A 20,096-nucleotide genomic window follows, 5' to 3' on the forward strand; every position below is an offset into this window, starting at 1 on the left:
CTAAACCCTAACCCTAAATGCTAATCCTAACTCCTAACGCTAAGCCTAACTCCTAACGCTAACCCTAATCCTAAACCCCCGTTAACCCTAACACCTAACCATAGATCTAAAACTTCAAACCAAACCATAACCCTAAACCTAACCCTATGCCCCTAACCGTAACCCTAAGCCTAAACCCTAACCCTAAACGCTAACCCTAACTCCTAACGCTAACCCTAACTCCTAACCCTAACCCTAACCCTAAGCCCCCGTTAACCCTAACCCCTGACCCTAGATCTAAAACTTCAAACCAAACCATAACCCTAAACCTAACCCTATGCCCCTAACCGTAACGCTAACCCTAAACCCTAGCCCTAAATGCTAACCCTAACTCCTAACGCTAACCCTAACTCCTAACGCTAACCCTAACCCTAAGCCCCCGTTAACCCTAACCCCTGACCCTAGATCTAAATCTTCAAATCAAAAAATAACCCTAAACCTAACCCTATGCCCCTAACCATAACCCTAAGCCGAAACCCTAACCCTAAACGCTAACCCTAACTCCTAACGCTAACCCTAACTCCTAACGCTAACCCTAATCCTAAGCCCCCGTTAACCCTAACCCCTAACCCTAGATCTAAAGCTTCAAACCAAACCATAACATTAAACCTAACCCTATGCCCCTAACCGTAACCCTAAGCCTAAACCCTAACCCTAAACGCTAACCCTAACTCCTAACGCTAACCCTAACTCCTAACCCTAACCCTAAGCCCCCGTTAACGCTAACCCCTAACCCTAGATCTAAAACTTCAAACCAAACCATAACCCTAAACCTAACCCTATGCCCCTAACCGTAACCCTAAGCCTAAACCCTAACCCTAAACGCTAACCCTAACTCCTAACGCTAACCCTAACTCCTAACCCTAACCCTAAGCCCCCGTTAACCGTAAACCCTGACCATAGATCTGAACCTTCAAACCAAACCATAACCCTAAACCTAACCCTATGCCCCTAACCGTAACCCTAAGCCTAAACCCTAACCCTAAATGCTAACCTTAACTCTTAACGCTAAGCCTAACTCCTAACCCTAACCCTAACCCTAAGCCCCCGTTTACCCTAACCCCTGACCCTAGATCTAAACCTTCAAATCAAACCATAACCCTAAACCTAACCCTATGCCCCTAACCACAACCCTAAGCCGAAACCCTAACCCTAAACGCTAACCCTAACTCCTAACGCTAACCCTAACTCCTAACGCTAACCCTAATCCTAAGCCCCCGTTAACCCTAACCCCTAACCCTAGATCTAAACCTTCAAACCAAACCATAACCCTAAACCTAACCCTATGCCCCTAACCGTAACCCTAAGCCTAAACCCTAACCCTAAACGCTAACCCTAACTCCTAACGCTAACCCTAACTCCTAACCCTAACCCTAACCCTAAGCCCCCGTTAACCGTAACCCCTGACCCTAGATCTGAACCTTCAAACCAAACCATAACCCTAAACCTAACCCTATGCCCCTAACCGTAACCCTAAGCCTAAACCCTAACCCTAAACGCTAACCCTAACTCTTAACGCTAAGCCTAACTCCTAACCCTAACCCTAAGCCCCCGTTAACCCTAACCCCTGACCCTAGATCTAAAGCTTCAAACCAAACCATAACTCTAAACCTAACCCTATGCCCCTAACCGTAACCCTAAGCCTAAACCCTAACCCTAAATGCTAATCCTAACTCCTAACGCTAACCCTAACTCCTAACGCTAACCCTAATCCTAAACCCCCGTTAACCCTAACACCTAACCATAGATCTAAAACTTCAAACCAAACCATAACCCTAAACCTAACCCTATGCCCCTAACCGTAACCCTAAGCCTAAACCCTAACCCTAAACGCTAACCCTAACTCCTAACGCTAACCCTAACTCCTAACCCTAACCCTAAGCCCCCGTTAACCCTAACCCCTGACCCTAGATCTAAAACTTCAAACCAAACCATAACCCTAAACCTAACCCTATGCCCCTAACCGTAACGCTAACCCTAAACCCTAGCCCTAAATGCTAACCCTAACTCCTAACGCTAACCCTAACTCCTAACGCTAACCCTAACCCTAAGCCCCCGTTAACCCTAACCCCTGACCCTAGATCTAAATCTTCAAATCAAAAAATAACCCTAAACCTAACCCTATGCCCCTAACCATAACCCTAAGCCGAAACCCTAACCCTAAACGCTAACCCTAACTCCTAACGCTAACCCTAACTCCTAACGCTAACCCTAATCCTAAGCCCCCGTTAACCCTAACCCCTAACCCTAGATCTAAAGCTTCAAACCAAACCATAACATTAAACCTAACCCTATGCCCCTAACCGTAACCCTAAGCCTAAACCCTAACCCTAAACGCTAACCCTAACTCTTAACGCTAAGCCTAACTCCTAACCCTAACCCTAAGCCCCCGTTAACCCTAACCCCTGACCCTAGATCTAAAGCTTCAAACCAAACCATAACTCTAAACCTAACCCTATGCCCCTAACCGTAACCCTAAGCCTAAACCCTAACCCTAAATGCTAATCCTAACTCCTAACGCTAACCCTAACTCCTAACGCTAACGCTAATCCTAAACCCCCGTTAACCCTAACACCTAACCATAGATCTAAAACTTCAAACCAAACGATAACCCTAAACCTAACCCTATGCCCCTAACCGTAACCCTAAGCCTAAACCCTAACCCTAAACGCTAACCCTAACTCCTAACGCTAACCCTAACTCCTAACCCTAACCCTAACCCTAAGCCCCCGTTAACCCTAACCCCTGACCCTAGATCTAAAACTTCAAACCAAACCATAACCCTAAACCTAACCCTATGCCCCTAACCGTAACGCTAACCCTAAACCCTAGCCCTAAATGCTAACCCTAACTCCTAACGCTAACCCTAACTCCTAACGCTAACCCTAACCCTAAGCCCCCGTTAACCCTAACCCTGACCCTAGATCTAAATCTTCAAATCAAACCATAACCCTAAACCTAACCCTATGCCCCTAACCATAACCCTAAGCCTAAACCCTAACCCTAAACGCTAACCCTAACTCCTAACGCTAACCCTAACTCCTAACCCTAACCCTAATCCTAAGCCCCCGTTAACCCTAACCCCTAACCCTAGATCTAAAGCTTCAAACCAAACCATAACTCTAAACCTAACCCTATGCCCCTAACCGTAACCCTAAGCCTAAACCCTAACCCTAAACGCTAACCCTAACTCCTAACGCTAACCCTAACTCCTAACCCTAACCCTAACCCTAAGCCCCCGTTAACCCTAACCCCTAACCCTAGATCTAAACCTTCAAACCAAACCATAACCCTAAACCTAACCCTATGCCCCTAACCGTAACCCTAAGCCTAAACCCTAACCCTAAACGCTAACCCTAACTCCTAACGCTAACCCTAACTCCTGACGCTAACCCTAACCCTAAGCCCCCGTTAACCCTAACCCCTACCCCTAGATCTAAACCTTCAAATCAAACCATAACCCTAAACCTAACCCTATGCCCCTAACCGTAACCCTAAGCCTAAACCCTAACCCTAAACGCTAACCCTAACTCCTAACGCTAACCCTAACTCCTAACCCTAACCCTAACCCTAAGCCCCCGTTAACCCTAACCCCTACCCCTAGATCTAAAACTTCAAACCAAACCATAACCCTAAACCTAACCCTATGCCCCTAACCGTAACCCTAAGCCTAAACCCTAACCCTAAACGCTAACCCTAACTCCTAACGCTAACCCTAACTCCTAACGCTAACCCCTAATCCTAAGCCCCCGTTAACCCTAACCCCTAACCCTAGATCTAAAGCTTCAAACCAAACCATAACCCTAAACCTAACCCTATGCCCCTAACCGTAACCCTAAGCCTAAACCCTAACCCTAAATGCTAACCCTAACTCCTAACGCTAACCCTAACTCCTAACGCTAACCCTAACCCTAAGCCCCCGTTTACCCTAACGCCTGACCCTAGATCTAAACCTTCAAATCAAACCATAACCCTAAACCTAACCCTATGCCCCTAACCACAACCCTAAGCCGAAACCCTAACCCTAAACGCTAACCCTAACTCCTAACGCTAACCCTAACTCCTAACGCTAACCCTAATCCTAAGCCCCCGTTAACCCTAACCCCTAACCCTAGATCTAAACCTTCAAATCAAACCATAACCCTAAACCTAACCCTATGCCCCTAACCGTAACCCTAAGCCTAAACCCTAACCCTAAACGCTAACCCTAACTCCTAACGCTAACCCTAACTCCTAACCCTAACCCTAACCCTAAGCCCCCGTTAACCCTAACCCCTAACACTAGATCTAAACCTTCAAACCAAACCATAACCCTAAACCTAACCCTATGCCCCTAACCGTAACCCTAAGCCTAAACCCTAACCCTAAACGCTAACCCTAACTCCTAACGCTAACCCTAACTCCTAACCCTAACCCTAAGCCCCCGTTAACGCTAACCCCTGACCCTAGATCTGAACCTTCAAACCAAACCATAACCCTAAACCTAACCCTATGCCCCTAACCGTAACCCTAAGCCTAAACCCTAACCCTAAACGCTAACCCTAACTCTTAACGCTAAGCCTAACTCCTAACCCTAACCCTAAGCCCCCGTTAACCCTAACCCCTGACCCTAGATCTAAAGCTTCAAACCAAACCATAACTCTAAACCTAACCCTATGCCCCTAACCGTAACCCTAAGCCTAAACCCTAACCCTAAATGCTAATCCTAACTCCTAACGCTAAGCCTAACTCCTAACGCTAACCCTAATCCTAAACCCCCGTTAACCCTAACACCTAACCATAGATCTAAAACTTCAAACCAAACCATAACCCTAAACCTAACCCTATGCCCCTAACCGTAACCCTAAGCCTAAACCCTAACCCTAAACGCTAACCCTAACTCCTAACGCTAACCCTAACTCCTAACCCTAACCCTAACCCTAAGCCCCCGTTAACCCTAACCCCTGACCCTAGATCTAAAACTTCAAACCAAACCATAACCCTAAACCTAACCCTATGCCCCTAACCGTAACGCTAACCCTAAACCCTAGCCCTAAATGCTAACCCTAACTCCTAACGCTAACCCTAACTCCTAACGCTAACCCTAACCCTAAGCCCCCGTTAACCCTAACCCCTGACCCTAGATCTAAATCTTCAAATCAAAAAATAACCCTAAACCTAACCCTATGCCCCTAACCATAACCCTAAGCCGAAACCCTAACCCTAAACGCTAACCCTAACTCCTAACGCTAACCCTAACTCCTAACGCTAACCCTAATCCTAAGCCCCCGTTAACCCTAACCCCTAACCCTAGATCTAAAGCTTCAAACCAAACCATAACATTAAACCTAACCCTATGCCCCTAACCGTAACCCTAAGCCTAAACCCTAACCCTAAACGCTAACCCTAACTCCTAACGCTAACCCTAACTCCTAACCCTAACCCTAAGCCCCCGTTAACGCTAACCCCTAACCCTAGATCTAAAACTTCAAACCAAACCATAACCCTAAACCTAACCCTATGCCCCTAACCGTAACCCTAAGCCTAAACCCTAACCCTAAACGCTAACCCTAACTCCTAACGCTAACCCTAACTCCTAACCCTAACCCTAAGCCCCCGTTAACCGTAAACCCTGACCATAGATCTGAACCTTCAAACCAAACCATAACCCTAAACCTAACCCTATGCCCCTAACCGTAACCCTAAGCCTAAACCCTAACCCTAAATGCTAACCTTAACTCTTAACGCTAAGCCTAACTCCTAACCCTAACCCTAACCCTAAGCCCCCGTTTACCCTAACCCCTGACCCTAGATCTAAACCTTCAAATCAAACCATAACCCTAAACCTAACCCTATGCCCCTAACCACAACCCTAAGCCGAAACCCTAACCCTAAACGCTAACCCTAACTCCTAACGCTAACCCTAACTCCTAACGCTAACCCTAATCCTAAGCCCCCGTTAACCCTAACCCCTAACCCTAGATCTAAACCTTCAAACCAAACCATAACCCTAAACCTAACCCTATGCCCCTAACCGTAACCCTAAGCCTAAACCCTAACCCTAAACGCTAACCCTAACTCCTAACGCTAACCCTAACTCCTAACCCTAACCCTAACCCTAAGCCCCCGTTAACCGTAACCCCTGACCCTAGATCTGAACCTTCAAACCAAACCATAACCCTAAACCTAACCCTATGCCCCTAACCGTAACCCTAAGCCTAAACCCTAACCCTAAACGCTAACCCTAACTCTTAACGCTAAGCCTAACTCCTAACCCTAACCCTAAGCCCCCGTTAACCCTAACCCCTGACCCTAGATCTAAAGCTTCAAACCAAACCATAACTCTAAACCTAACCCTATGCCCCTAACCGTAACCCTAAGCCTAAACCCTAACCCTAAATGCTAATCCTAACTCCTAACGCTAACCCTAACTCCTAACGCTAACCCTAATCCTAAACCCCCGTTAACCCTAACACCTAACCATAGATCTAAAACTTCAAACCAAACCATAACCCTAAACCTAACCCTATGCCCCTAACCGTAACCCTAAGCCTAAACCCTAACCCTAAACGCTAACCCTAACTCCTAACGCTAACCCTAACTCCTAACCCTAACCCTAAGCCCCCGTTAACCCTAACCCCTGACCCTAGATCTAAAACTTCAAACCAAACCATAACCCTAAACCTAACCCTATGCCCCTAACCGTAACGCTAACCCTAAACCCTAGCCCTAAATGCTAACCCTAACTCCTAACGCTAACCCTAACTCCTAACGCTAACCCTAACCCTAAGCCCCCGTTAACCCTAACCCCTGACCCTAGATCTAAATCTTCAAATCAAAAAATAACCCTAAACCTAACCCTATGCCCCTAACCATAACCCTAAGCCGAAACCCTAACCCTAAACGCTAACCCTAACTCCTAACGCTAACCCTAACTCCTAACGCTAACCCTAATCCTAAGCCCCCGTTAACCCTAACCCCTAACCCTAGATCTAAAGCTTCAAACCAAACCATAACATTAAACCTAACCCTATGCCCCTAACCGTAACCCTAAGCCTAAACCCTAACCCTAAACGCTAACCCTAACTCCTAACGCTAACCCTAACTCCTAACCCTAACCCTAACCCCCCGTTAACCCTAACCCCTAACCCTAGATCTAAAACTTCAAACCAAACCATAACCCTAAACCTAACCCTATGCCCCTAACCGTAACCCTAAGCCTAAACCCTAACCCTAAACGCTAACCCTAACTCCTAACGCTAACCCTAACTCCTAACCCTAACCCTAAGCCCCCGTTAACCGTAAACCCTGACCATAGATCTGAACCTTCAAACCAAACCATAACCCTAAACCTAACCCTATGCCCCTAACCGTAACCCTAAGCCTAAACCCTAACCCTAAATGCTAACCTTAACTCTTAACGCTAAGCCTAACTCCTAACCCTAACCCTAACCCTAAGCCCCCGTTAACCCTAACACCTAACCCTAGATCTAAACCTTCAAACCAAACCATAACTCTAAACCTAACCCTATGCCCCTAACCGTAACCCTAAGCCTAAACCCTAACCCTAAATGCTAATCCTAACTCCTAACGCTAAGCCTAACTCCTAACTCTAACCCTAATCCTAAACCCCCGTTAACCCTAACACCTAACCATAGATCTAAAACTTCAAACCAAACCATAACCCTAAACCTAACCCTATGCCCCTAACCGTAACCCTAAGCCTAAACCCTAACCCTAAACGCTAACCCTAACTCCTAACGCTAACCCTAACTCCTAACCCTAACCCTAACCCTAAGCCCCCGTTAACCCTAACCCCTACCCCTAGATCTAAACCTTCAAACCAAACCATAACCCTAAACCTAACCCTATGCCCCTAACCGTAACCCTAAGCCTAAACCCTAACCCTAAACGCTAACCCTAACTCCTAACGCTAACCCTAACTCCTAACCCTAACCCTAACCCTAAGCCCCCGTTAACCCTAACCCCTACCCCTAGATCTAAACCTTCAAACCAAACCATAACCCTAAACCTAACCCTATGCCCCTAACCGTAACCCTAAGCCTAAACCCTAACCCTAAATGCTAACCCTAACTCCTAACGCTAACCCTAACTCCTAACGCTAACCCTAACCCTAAGCCCCCGTTTACCCTAACCCCTGACCCTAGATCTAAACCTTCAAATCAAACCATAACCCTAAACCTAACCCTATGCCCCTAACCACAACCCTAAGCCGAAACCCTAACCCTAAACGCTAACCCTAACTCCTAACGCTAACCCTAACTCCTAACGCTAACCCTAATCCTAAGCCCCCGTTAACCCTAACCCCTAACCCTAGATCTAAACCTTCAAACCAAACCATAACCCTAAACCTAACCCTATGCCCCTAACCGTAACCCTAAGCCTAAACCCTAACCCTAAACGCTAACCCTAACTCCTAACGCTAACCCTAACTCCTAACCCTAACCCTAACCCTAACCCTAAGCCCCCGTTAACCGTAACCCCTGACCCTAGATCTGAACCTTCAAACCAAACCATAACCCTAAACCTAACCCTATGCCCCTAACCGTAACCCTAAGCCTAAACCCTAACCCTAAACGCTAACCCTAACTCTTAACGCTAAGCCTAACTCCTAACCCTAACCCTAAGCCCCCGTTAACCCTAACCCCTGACCCTAGATCTAAAGCTTCAAACCAAACCATAACTCTAAACCTAACCCTATGCCCCTAACCGTAACCCTAAGCCTAAACCCTAACCCTAAATGCTAATCCTAACTCCTAACGCTAACCCTAACTCCTAACGCTAACCCTAATCCTAAACCCCCGTTAACCCTAACACCTAACCATAGATCTAAAACTTCAAACCAAACCATAACCCTAAACCTAACCCTATGCCCCTAACCGTAACCCTAAGCCTAAACCCTAACCCTAAACGCTAACCCTAACTCCTAACGCTAACCCTAACTCCTAACCCTAACCCTAACCCTAAGCCCCCGTTAACCCTAACCCCTGACCCTAGATCTAAAACTTCAAACCAAACCATAACCCTAAACCTAACCCTATGCCCCTAACCGTAACGCTAACCCTAAACCCTAGCCCTAAATGCTAACCCTAACTCCTAACGCTAACCCTAACTCCTAACGCTAACCCTAACCCTAAGCCCCCGTTAACCCTAACCCCTGACCCTAGATCTAAATCTTCAAATCAAAAAATAACCCTAAACCTAACCCTATGCCCCTAACCATAACCCTAAGCCGAAACCCTAACCCTAAACGCTAACCCTAACTCCTAACGCTAACCCTAACTCCTAACGCTAACCCTAATCCTAAGCCCCCGTTAACCCTAACCCCTAACCCTAGATCTAAATCTTCAAACCAAACCATAACATTAAACCTAACCCTATGCCCCTAACCGTAACCCTAAGCCTAAACCCTAACCCTAAACGCTAACCCTAACTCCTAACGCTAACCCTAACTCCTAACCCTAACCCTAAGCCCCCGTTAACGCTAACCCCTAACCCTAGATCTAAAACTTCAAACCAAACCATAACCCTAAACCTAACCCTATGCCCCTAACCGTAACCCTAAGCCTAAACCCTAACCCTAAACGCTAACCCTAACTCCTAACGCTAACCCTAACTCCTAACCCTAACCCTAAGCCCCCGTTAACCGTAAACCCTGACCATAGATCTGAACCTTTAAACCAAACCATAACCCTAAACCTAACCCTATGCCCCTAACCGTAACCCTAAGCCTAAACCCTAACCCTAAATGCTAACCTTAACTCTTAACGCTAAGCCTAACTCCTAACCCTAACCCTAACCCTAAGCCCCCGTTTACCCTAACCCCTGACCCTAGATCTAAACCTTCAAATCAAACCATAACCCTAAACCTAACCCTATGCCCCTAACCACAACCCTAAGCCGAAACCCTAACCCTAAACGCTAACCCTAACTCCTAACGCTAACCCTAACTCCTAACGCTAACCCTAATCCTAAGCCCCCGTTAACCCTAACCCCTAACTCTAGATCTAAACCTTCAAACCAAACCATAACCCTAAACCTAACCCTATGCCCCTAACCGTAACCCTAAGCCTAAACCCTAACCCTAAACGCTAACCCTAACTCCTAACGCTAACCCTAACTCCTAACCCTAACCCTAACCCTAAGCCCCCGTTAACCGTAAACCCTGACCATAGATCTGAACCTTCAAACCAAACCATAACCCTAAACCTAACCCTATGCCCCTAACCGTAACCCTAAGCCTAAACCCTAACCCTAAACGCTAACCCTAACTCTTAACGCTAAGCCTAACTCCTAACCCTAACCCTAAGCCCCCGTTAACCCTAACCCCTGACCCTAGATCTAAAGCTTCAAACCAAACCATAACTCTAAACCTAACCCTATGCCCCTAACCGTAACCCTAAGCCTAAACCCTAACCCTAAATGCTAATCCTAACTCCTAACGCTAACCCTAACTCCTAACGCTAACCCTAATCCTAAGGCCCCGTTAACCCTAACCCCTAACACTAGATCTAAAGCTTCAAACCAAACCATAACATTAAACCTAACCCTATGCCCCTAACCGTAACCCTAAGCCTAAACCCTAACCCTAAACGCTAACCCTAACTCCTAACGCTAACCCTAACTCCTAACCCTAACCCTAACCCCCCGTTAACCCTAACCCCTAACCCTAGATCTAAAACTTCAAACCAAACCATAACCCTAAACCTAACCCTATGCCCCTAACCGTAACCCTAAGCCTAAACCCTAACCCTAAACGCTAACCCTAACTCCTAACGCTAACCCTAACTCCTAACCCTAACCCTAACCCTAAGCCCCCGTTAACCCTAACCCCTACCCCTAGATCTAAACCTTCAAACCAAACCATAACCCTAAACCTAACCCTATGCCCCTAACCGTAACCCTAAGCCTAAACCCTAACCCTAAACGCTAACCCTAACTCCTAACGCTAACCCTAACTCCTAACCCTAACCCTAACCCTAAGCCCCCGTTAACCCTAACCCTTAACCCTAGATCTAAAACTTCAAACCAAACCATAACCCTAAACCTAACCCTATGCCCCTAACCGTAACCCTAAGCCTAAACCCTAACCCTAAATGCTAACCCTAACTCCTAACGCTAACCCTAACTCCTAACGCTAACCCTAACCCTAAGCCCCCGTTAACCCTAACCCCTGGCCCTAGATTTAAATCTTCAAATCAAACCATAACCCTAAACCTAACGCTATGCCCCTAACCATAACCCTAAGCCGAAACCCTAACCCTAAACGCTAACCCTAACTCCTAACGCTAACCCTAACTCCTAACGCTAAACCTAATCCTAAGCCCCCATTAACCCTAACCCCTAACCCTAGATCTAAACCTTCAAACCAAACCATAACCCTAAACCTAACCCTATGCCCCTAACCGTAACCCTAAGCCTAAACCCTAACCCTAAATGCTAACCCTAACTCCTAACGCTAACCCTAACTCCTAACCCTAACCCTAACCCTAACCCTAACCCTAAGCCCCCGTTAACCCTAACCCCTAACCCTAGATCTAAAACTTCAAACCAAACCATAAACCTAAACCTAACCCTATGCCCCTAACCGTAACCCTAAGCCTAAACCCTAACCCTAAACGCTAACCCTAACTCCTAACGCTAACCCTAACTCCTAACCCTAACCCTAACCCTAAGCCCCCGTTAACCCTAACCCCTAACCCTAGATCTAAACCTTCAAAACAAACCATAACCCTAAACCTAACCCTATGCCCCTAACCGTAACCCTAAGCCTAAACCCTAACCCTAAACGCTAACCCTAACTCCTAACGCTAACCCTAACTCCTAACCCTAACCCTAATCCTAACCCCCCATTAACCCTAACCCCTAACCCTAGATCTAAAGCTTCAAAACAAACCATAACCCTAAACCTAACCCTATGCCCCTAACCGTAACCCTAAGCCTAAACCCTAACCCTAAACGCTAACCCTAACTCCTAACGCTAACCCTAACTCCTAACCCTAACCCTAAGCCCCCGTTAACCCTAACCCCTGACCCTAGATCTAAAACTTCAAACCAAACCATAACCCTAAACCTAACCCTATGCCCCTAACCGTAACCCTAAGCCTAAACCCTAACCCTAAACGCTAACCCTAACTCCTAACGCTAACCCTAACTCCTAACCCTAACCCTAACCCTAAGCCCCCGTTAACCCTAACCCCTAACCCTAGATCTAAACCTTCAAACTAAACCATAACCCTAAACCTAACCCTATGCCCCTAACCATAACCCTAAGCCTAAACCCTAACCCTAAACGCTAACCCTAACTCCTAACGCTAACCCTAACTCCTAACCCTAACCCTAACCCTAAGCCCCCGTTAACCCTAACCCCTAACCCTAGATCTAAACCTTCAAACCAAACCATAACCCTAAACCTAACCCTATGCCCCTAACCGTAACCCTAAGCCTAAACCCTAACCCTAAACGCTAACCCTAACTCCTAACGCTAACCCTAACTCCTAACCCTAACCCTAACCCTAAGCCCCCGTTAACCCTAACCCCTAACCCTAGATCTAAAGCTTCAAAACAAACCATAACCCTAAACCTAACCCTATGCCCCTAACCGTAACCCTAAGCCTAAACCCTAACCCTAAACGCTAACCCTAACTCCTAACGCTAACCCTAACTCCTAACCCTAACCCTAACCCCCCGTTAACCCTAACCCCTAACCCTAGATCTAAAACTTCAAACCAAACCATAACCCTAAACCTAACCCTATGCCCCTAACCGTAACCCTAAGCCTAAACCCTAACCCTAAACGCTAACCCTAACTCCTAACGCTAACCCTAACTCCTAACCCTAACCCTAACCCTAAGCCCCCGTTAACCCTAACCCCTGACCCTAGATCTAAAACTTCAAACCAAACCATAACCCTAAACCTAACCCTATGCCCCTAACCGTAACGCTAACCCTAAACCCTAGCCCTAAATGCTAACCCTAACTCCTAACGCTAACCCTAACTCCTAACGCTAACCCTAACCCTAAGCCCCCGTTAACCCTAACCCCTGACCCTAGATCTAAATCTTCAAATCAAAAAATAACCCTAAACCTAACCCTATGCCCCTAACCATAACCCTAAGCCGAAACCCTAACCCTAAACGCTAACCCTAACTCCTAACGCTAACCCTAACTCCTAACGCTAACCCTAATCCTAAGCCCCCGTTAACCCTAACCCCTAACCCTAGATCTAAATCTTCAAACCAAACCATAACATTAAACCTAACCCTATGCCCCTAACCGTAACCCTAAGCCTAAACCCTAACCCTAAACGCTAACCCTAACTCCTAACGCTAACCCTAACTCCTAACCCTAACCCTAAGCCCCCGTTAACGCTAACCCCTAACCCTAGATCTAAAACTTCAAACCAAACCATAACCCTAAACCTAACCCTATGCCCCTAACCGTAACCCTAAGCCTAAACCCTAACCCTAAACGCTAACCCTAACTCCTAACGCTAACCCTAACTCCTAACCCTAACCCTAAGCCCCCGTTAACCGTAAACCCTGACCATAGATCTGAACCTTCAAACCAAACCATAACCCTAAACCTAACCCTATGCCCCTAACCGTAACCCTAAGCCTAAACCCTAACCCTAAATGCTAACCTTAACTCTTAACGCTAAGCCTAACTCCTAACCCTAACCCTAACCCTAAGCCCCCGTTTACCCTAACCCCTGACCCTAGATCTAAACCTTCAAATCAAACCATAACCCTAAACCTAACCCTATGCCCCTAACCACAACCCTAAGCCGAAACCCTAACCCTAAACGCTAACCCTAACTCCTAACGCTAACCCTAACTCCTAACGCTAACCCTAATCCTAAGCCCCCGTTAACCCTAACCCCTAACTCTAGATCTAAACCTTCAAACCAAACCATAACCCTAAACCTAACCCTATGCCCCTAACCGTAACCCTAAGCCTAAACCCTAACCCTAAACGCTAACCCTAACTCCTAACGCTAACCCTAACTCCTAACCCTAACCCTAACCCTAAGCCCCCGTTAACCGTAAACCCTGACCATAGATCTGAACCTTCAAACCAAACCATAACCCTAAACCTAACCCTATGCCCCTAACCGTAACCCTAAGCCTAAACCCTAACCCTAAACGCTAACCCTAACTCTTAACGCTAAGCCTAACTCCTAACCCTAACCCTAAGCCCCCGTTAACCCTAACCCCTGACCCTAGATCTAAAGCTTCAAACCAAACCATAACTCTAAACCTAACCCTATGCCCCTAACCGTAACCCTAAGCCTAAACCCTAACCCTAAATGCTAATCCTAACTCCTAACGCTAACCCTAACTCCTAACGCTAACCCTAATCCTAAACCCCCGTTAACCCTAACACCTAACCATAGATCTAAAACTTCAAACCAAACCATAACACTAAACCTAACCCTATGCCCCTAACCGTAACCCTAAGCCTAAACCCTAACCCTAAACGCTAACCCTAACTCCTAACGCTAACCCTAACTCCTAACCCTAACCCTAAGCCCCCGTTAACCCTAACCCCTGACCCTAGATCTAAAACTTCAAACCAAACCATAACCCTAAACCTAACCCTATGCCCCTAACCGTAACGCTAACCCTAAACCCTAGCCCTAAATGCTAACCCTAACTCCTAACGCTAACCCTAACTCCTAACGCTAACCCTAACCCTAAGCCCCCGTTAACCCTAACCCCTGACCCTAGATCTAAATCTTCAAATCAAAAAATAACCCTAAACCTAACCCTATGCCCCTAACCATAACCCTAAGCTGAAACCCTAACCCTAAACGCTAACCCTAACTCCTAACGCTAACCCTAACTCCTAACGCTAACCCTAATCCTAAGGCCCCGTTAACCCTAACCCCTAACACTAGATCTAAAGCTTCAAACCAAACCATAACATTAAACCTAACCCTATGCCCCTAACCGTAACCCTAAGCCTAAACCCTAACCCTAAACGCTAACCCTAACTCCTAACGCTAACCCTAACTCCTAACCCTAACCCTAACCCCCCGTTAACCCTAACCCCTAACCCTAGATCTAAAACTTCAAACCAAACCATAACCCTAAACCTAACCCTATGCCCCTAACCGTAACCCTAAGCCTAAACCCTAACCCTAAACGCTAACCCTAACTCCTAACGCTAACCCTAACTCCTAACCCTAACCCTAACCCTAAGCCCCCGTTAACCCTAACCCCTACCCCTAGATCTAAACCTTCAAACCAAACCATAACCCTAAACCTAACCCTATGCCCCTAACCGTAACCCTAAGCCTAAACCCTAACCCTAAACGCTAACCCTAACTCCTAACGCTAACCCTAACTCCTAACCCTAACCCTAACCCTAAGCCCCCGTTAACCCTAACCCTTAACCCTAGATCTAAAACTTCAAACCAAACCATAACCCTAAACCTAACCCTATGCCCCTAACCGTAACCCTAAGCCTAAACCCTAACCCTAAATGCTAACCCTAACTCCTAACGCTAACCCTAACTCCTAACGCTAACCCTAACCCTAAGCCCCCGTTAACCCTAACCCCTGGCCCTAGATCTAAATCTTCAAATCAAACCATAACCCTAAACCTAACGCTATGCCCCTAACCATAACCCTAAGCCGAAACCCTAACCCTAAACGCTAACCCTAACTCCTAACGCTAACCCTAACTCCTAACGCTAAACCTAATCCTAAGCCCCCATTAACCCTAACCCCTAACCCTAGATCTAAACCTTCAAACCAAACCATAACCCTAAACCTAACCCTATGCCCCTAACCGTAACCCTAAGCCTAAACCCTAACCCTAAATGCTAACCCTAACTCCTAACGCTAACCCTAACTCCTAACCCTAACCCTAACCCTAACCCTAACCCTAAGCCCCCGTTAACCCTAACCCCTAACCCTAGATCTAAAACTTCAAACCAAACCATAAACCTAAACCTAACCCTATGCCCCTAACCGTAACCCTAAGCCTAAACCCTAACCCTAAACGCTAACCCTAACTCCTAACGCTAACCCTAACTCCTAACCCTAACCCTAACCCTAAGCCCCCGTTAACCCTAACCCCTAACCCTAGATCTAAACCTTCAAAACAAACCATAACCCTAAACCTAACCCTATGCCCCTAACCGTAACCCTAAGCCTAAACCCTAACCCTAAACGCTAACCCTAACTCCTAACGCTAACCCTAACTCCTAACCCTAACCCTAATCCTAACCCCCCATTAACCCTAACCCCTAACCCTAGATCTAAAGCTTCAAAACAAACCATAACCCTAAACCTAACCCTATGCCCCTAACCGTAACCCTAAGCCTAAACCCTAACCCTAAACGCTAACCCTAACTCCTAACGCTAACCCTAACTCCTAACCCTAACCCTAAGCCCCCGTTAACCCTAACCCCTGACCCTAGATCTAAAACTTCAAACCAAACCATAACCCTAAACCTAACCCTATGCCCCTAACCGTAACCCTAAGCCTAAACCCTAACCCTAAACGCTAACCCTAACTCCTAACGCTAACCCTAACTCCTAACCCTAACCCTAACCCTAAGCCCCCGTTAACCCTAACCCCTAACCCTAGATCTAAACCTTCAAACTAAACCATAACCCTAAACCTAACCCTATGCCCCTAACCATAACCCTAAGCCTAAACCCTAACCCTAAACGCTAACCCTAACTCCTAACGCTAACCCTAACTCCTAACCCTAACCCTAACCCTAAGCCCCCGTTAACCCTAACCCCTAACCCTAGATCTAAACCTTCAAACCAAACCATAACCCTAAACCTAACCCTATGCCCCTAACCGTAACCCTAAGCCTAAACCCTAACCCTAAACGCTAACCCTAACTCCTAACGCTAACCCTAACTCCTAACCCTAACCCTAACCCTAAGCCCCCGTTAACCCTAACCCCTAACCCTAGATCTAAAGCTTCAAAACAAACCATAACCCTAAACCTAACCCTATGCCCCTAACCGTAACCCTAAGCCTAAACCCTAACCCTAAACGCTAACCCTAACTCCTAACGCTAACCCTAACTCCTAACCCTAACCCTAACCCCCCGTTAACCCTAACCCCTAACCCTAGATCTAAAACTTCAAACCAAACCATAACCCTAAACCTAACCCTATGCCCCTAACCGTAACCCTAAGCCTAAACCCTAACCCTAAACGCTAACCCTAACTCCTAACGCTAACCCTAACTCCTAACCCTAACCCTAACCCTAAGCCCCCGTTAACCCTAACCCCTACCCCTAGATCTAAACCTTCAAAACAAACCATAACCCTAAACCTAACCCTATGCCCCTAACCGTAACCCTAAGCCTAAACCCTAACCCTAAACGCTAACCCTAACTCCTAACGCTAACCCTAACTCCTAACCCTAACCCTAACCCTAAGCCCCCGTTAACCCTAACCACTACCCCTAGATCTAAACCTTCAAAACAAACCATAACCCTAAACCTAACCCTATGCCCCTAACCGTAACCCTAAGCCTAAACCCTAACCCTAAACGCTAACCCTAACTCCTAACGCTAACCCTAACTCCTAACCCTAAACCTAACCCTAAGCCCCCGTTAACCCTAACCCCTAACCCTAGATCTAAACCTTCAAAACAAACCATAACCCTAAACCTAACCCTATGCCCCTAACCATAACCCTAAGCCTAAACCCTAATCCTAAACGCTAACCCTAACTCCTAACGCTAACCCTAACTCCTAACCCTAACCCTAACCCTAAGCCCCCGTTAACCCTAACCCCTACCCCTAGATCTAAACCTTCAAAACAAACCATAACCCTAAACCTAACCCTATGCCCCTAACCGTAACCCTAAGCCTAAACCCTAACCCTAAACGCTAACCCTAACTCCTAACGCTAACCCTAACTCCTAACCCTAACCCTAAGCCCCCGTTAACCCTAACCCCTAACCCTAGATCTAAACCTTCAAACCAAACCATAACCCTAAACCTAACCCTATGCCCCTAACCGTAACCCTAAGCCTAAACCCTAACCCTAAACGCTAACCCTAACTCCTAACGCTAACCCTGACTCCTAACCCTAACCCTAAACCTAAGCCCCCGTTAACCCTAACCCCTAACCCTAGATCTAAACCTTCAAACCAAACCATAACCCTAAACCTAACCCTATGCCCCTAACCGTAACACTAAGCCTAAACCCTAACCCTAAACGCTAACCCTAACTACTAACGCTAACCCTAACTCCTAACCCTAACCCTAACCCTAAGCCCCCGTTAACCCTAACCCCTAACCCTAGATCTAAACCTTCAAAACAAACCATAACTCTAAACCTAACCCTATGCCCCTAACCGTAACCCTAAGCCTAAACCCTAACCCTAAATGCTAACCCTAACTCCTAACGCTAACCCTAACACCTAACGCTAACCCTAACCCTAAGCCCCCGTTAACCCTAACCCCTGACCCTAGATCTAAAACTTCAAACCAAACCATAACCCTAAACCTAACCCTATGCCCCTAACCGTAACCCTAAGCCTAAACCCTAACCCTAAACGCTAACCCTAACTCCTAACGCTAACCCTAACTCCTAACCCTAACCCTAACCCTAAGCCCCCGTTAACCCTAACCCCTAACCCTAGATCTAAACCTTCAAATCAAACCATAACTCTAAACCTAACCCTATGCCCCTAACCGTAACCCTAAGCCTAAACCCTAACCCTAAACGCTAACCCTAACTCCTAACGCTAACCCAAACTCCTAACGCTAACCCTAATCCTAAGCCCCCGTTAACCCTAACCCCTAACCCTACATCTAAAGCTTAAAAACAAACCATAACCCTAAACCTAACCCTATGCCCCTAACCGTAACCCTAAGCCTAAACCCTAACCCTAAACGCTAACCCTAACTCCTAACGCTAACCCTAACTCCTAACCCTAACCCTAACCCTAAGCCCCCGTTAACCCTAACCCCTAACCCTAGATCTAAACCTTCAAACCAAACCATAACCCTAAACCTAACCCTATGCCCCTAACCGTAACCCTAAGCCTAAACCCTAACCCTAAACGCTAACCCTAACTCCTAACGCTAACCCTAACTCCTAACCCTAACCCTAACCCTAAGCCCCTGTTAACCCTAACCCCTACCCCTAGATCTAAACCTTCAAAACAAACCATAACCCTAAACCTAACCCTATGCCCCTAACCGTAACCCTAAGCCTAAACCCTAACCCTAAACGCTAACCCTAACTCCTAACGCTAACCCTAACTCCTAACCCTAACCCTAAGCCCCCGTTAACCCTAACCCCTGACCCTAGATCTAAAACTTCAAACCAAACCATAACCCTAAACCTAACCCTATGCCCCTAACCGTAACGCTAACCCTAAACCCTAGCCCTAAATGCTAACCCTAACTCCTAACGCTAACCCTAACTCCTAACGCTAACCCTAACCCTAAGCCCCCGTTAACCCTAACCCCTGACCCTAGATCTAAATCTTCAAATCAAAAAATAACCCTAAACCTAACCCTATGCCCCTAACCATAACCCTAAGCCGAAACCCTAACCCTAAACGCTAACCCTAACTCCTAACGCTAACCCTAACTCCTAACGCTAACCCTAATCCTAAGCCCCCGTTAACCCTAACCCCTAACCCTAGATCTAAAGCTTCAAACCAAACCATAACATTAAACCTAACCCTATGCCCCTAACCGTAACCCTAAGCCTAAACCCTAACCCTAAACGCTAACCCTAACTCCTAACGCTAACCCTAACTCCTAACCCTAACCCTAACCCCCCGTTAACCCTAACCCCTAACCCTAGATCTAAAACTTCAAACCAAACCATAACCCTAAACCTAACCCTATGCCCCTAACCGTAACCCTAAGCCTAAACCCTAACCCTAAACGCTAACCCTAACTCCTAACGCTAACCCTAACTCCTAACCCTAACCCTAAGCCCCCGTTAACCGTAAACCCTGACCATAGATCTGAACCTTCAAACCAAACCATAACCCTAAACCTAACCCTATGCCCCTAACCGTAACCCTAAGCCTAAACCCTAACCCTAAATGCT

The sequence above is a fragment of the Strix uralensis genome, chromosome 13 (assembly GCF_047716275.1).
Source record: "Strix uralensis isolate ZFMK-TIS-50842 chromosome 13, bStrUra1, whole genome shotgun sequence".
Lineage (NCBI taxonomy): Eukaryota > Metazoa > Chordata > Aves > Strigiformes > Strigidae > Strix > Strix uralensis.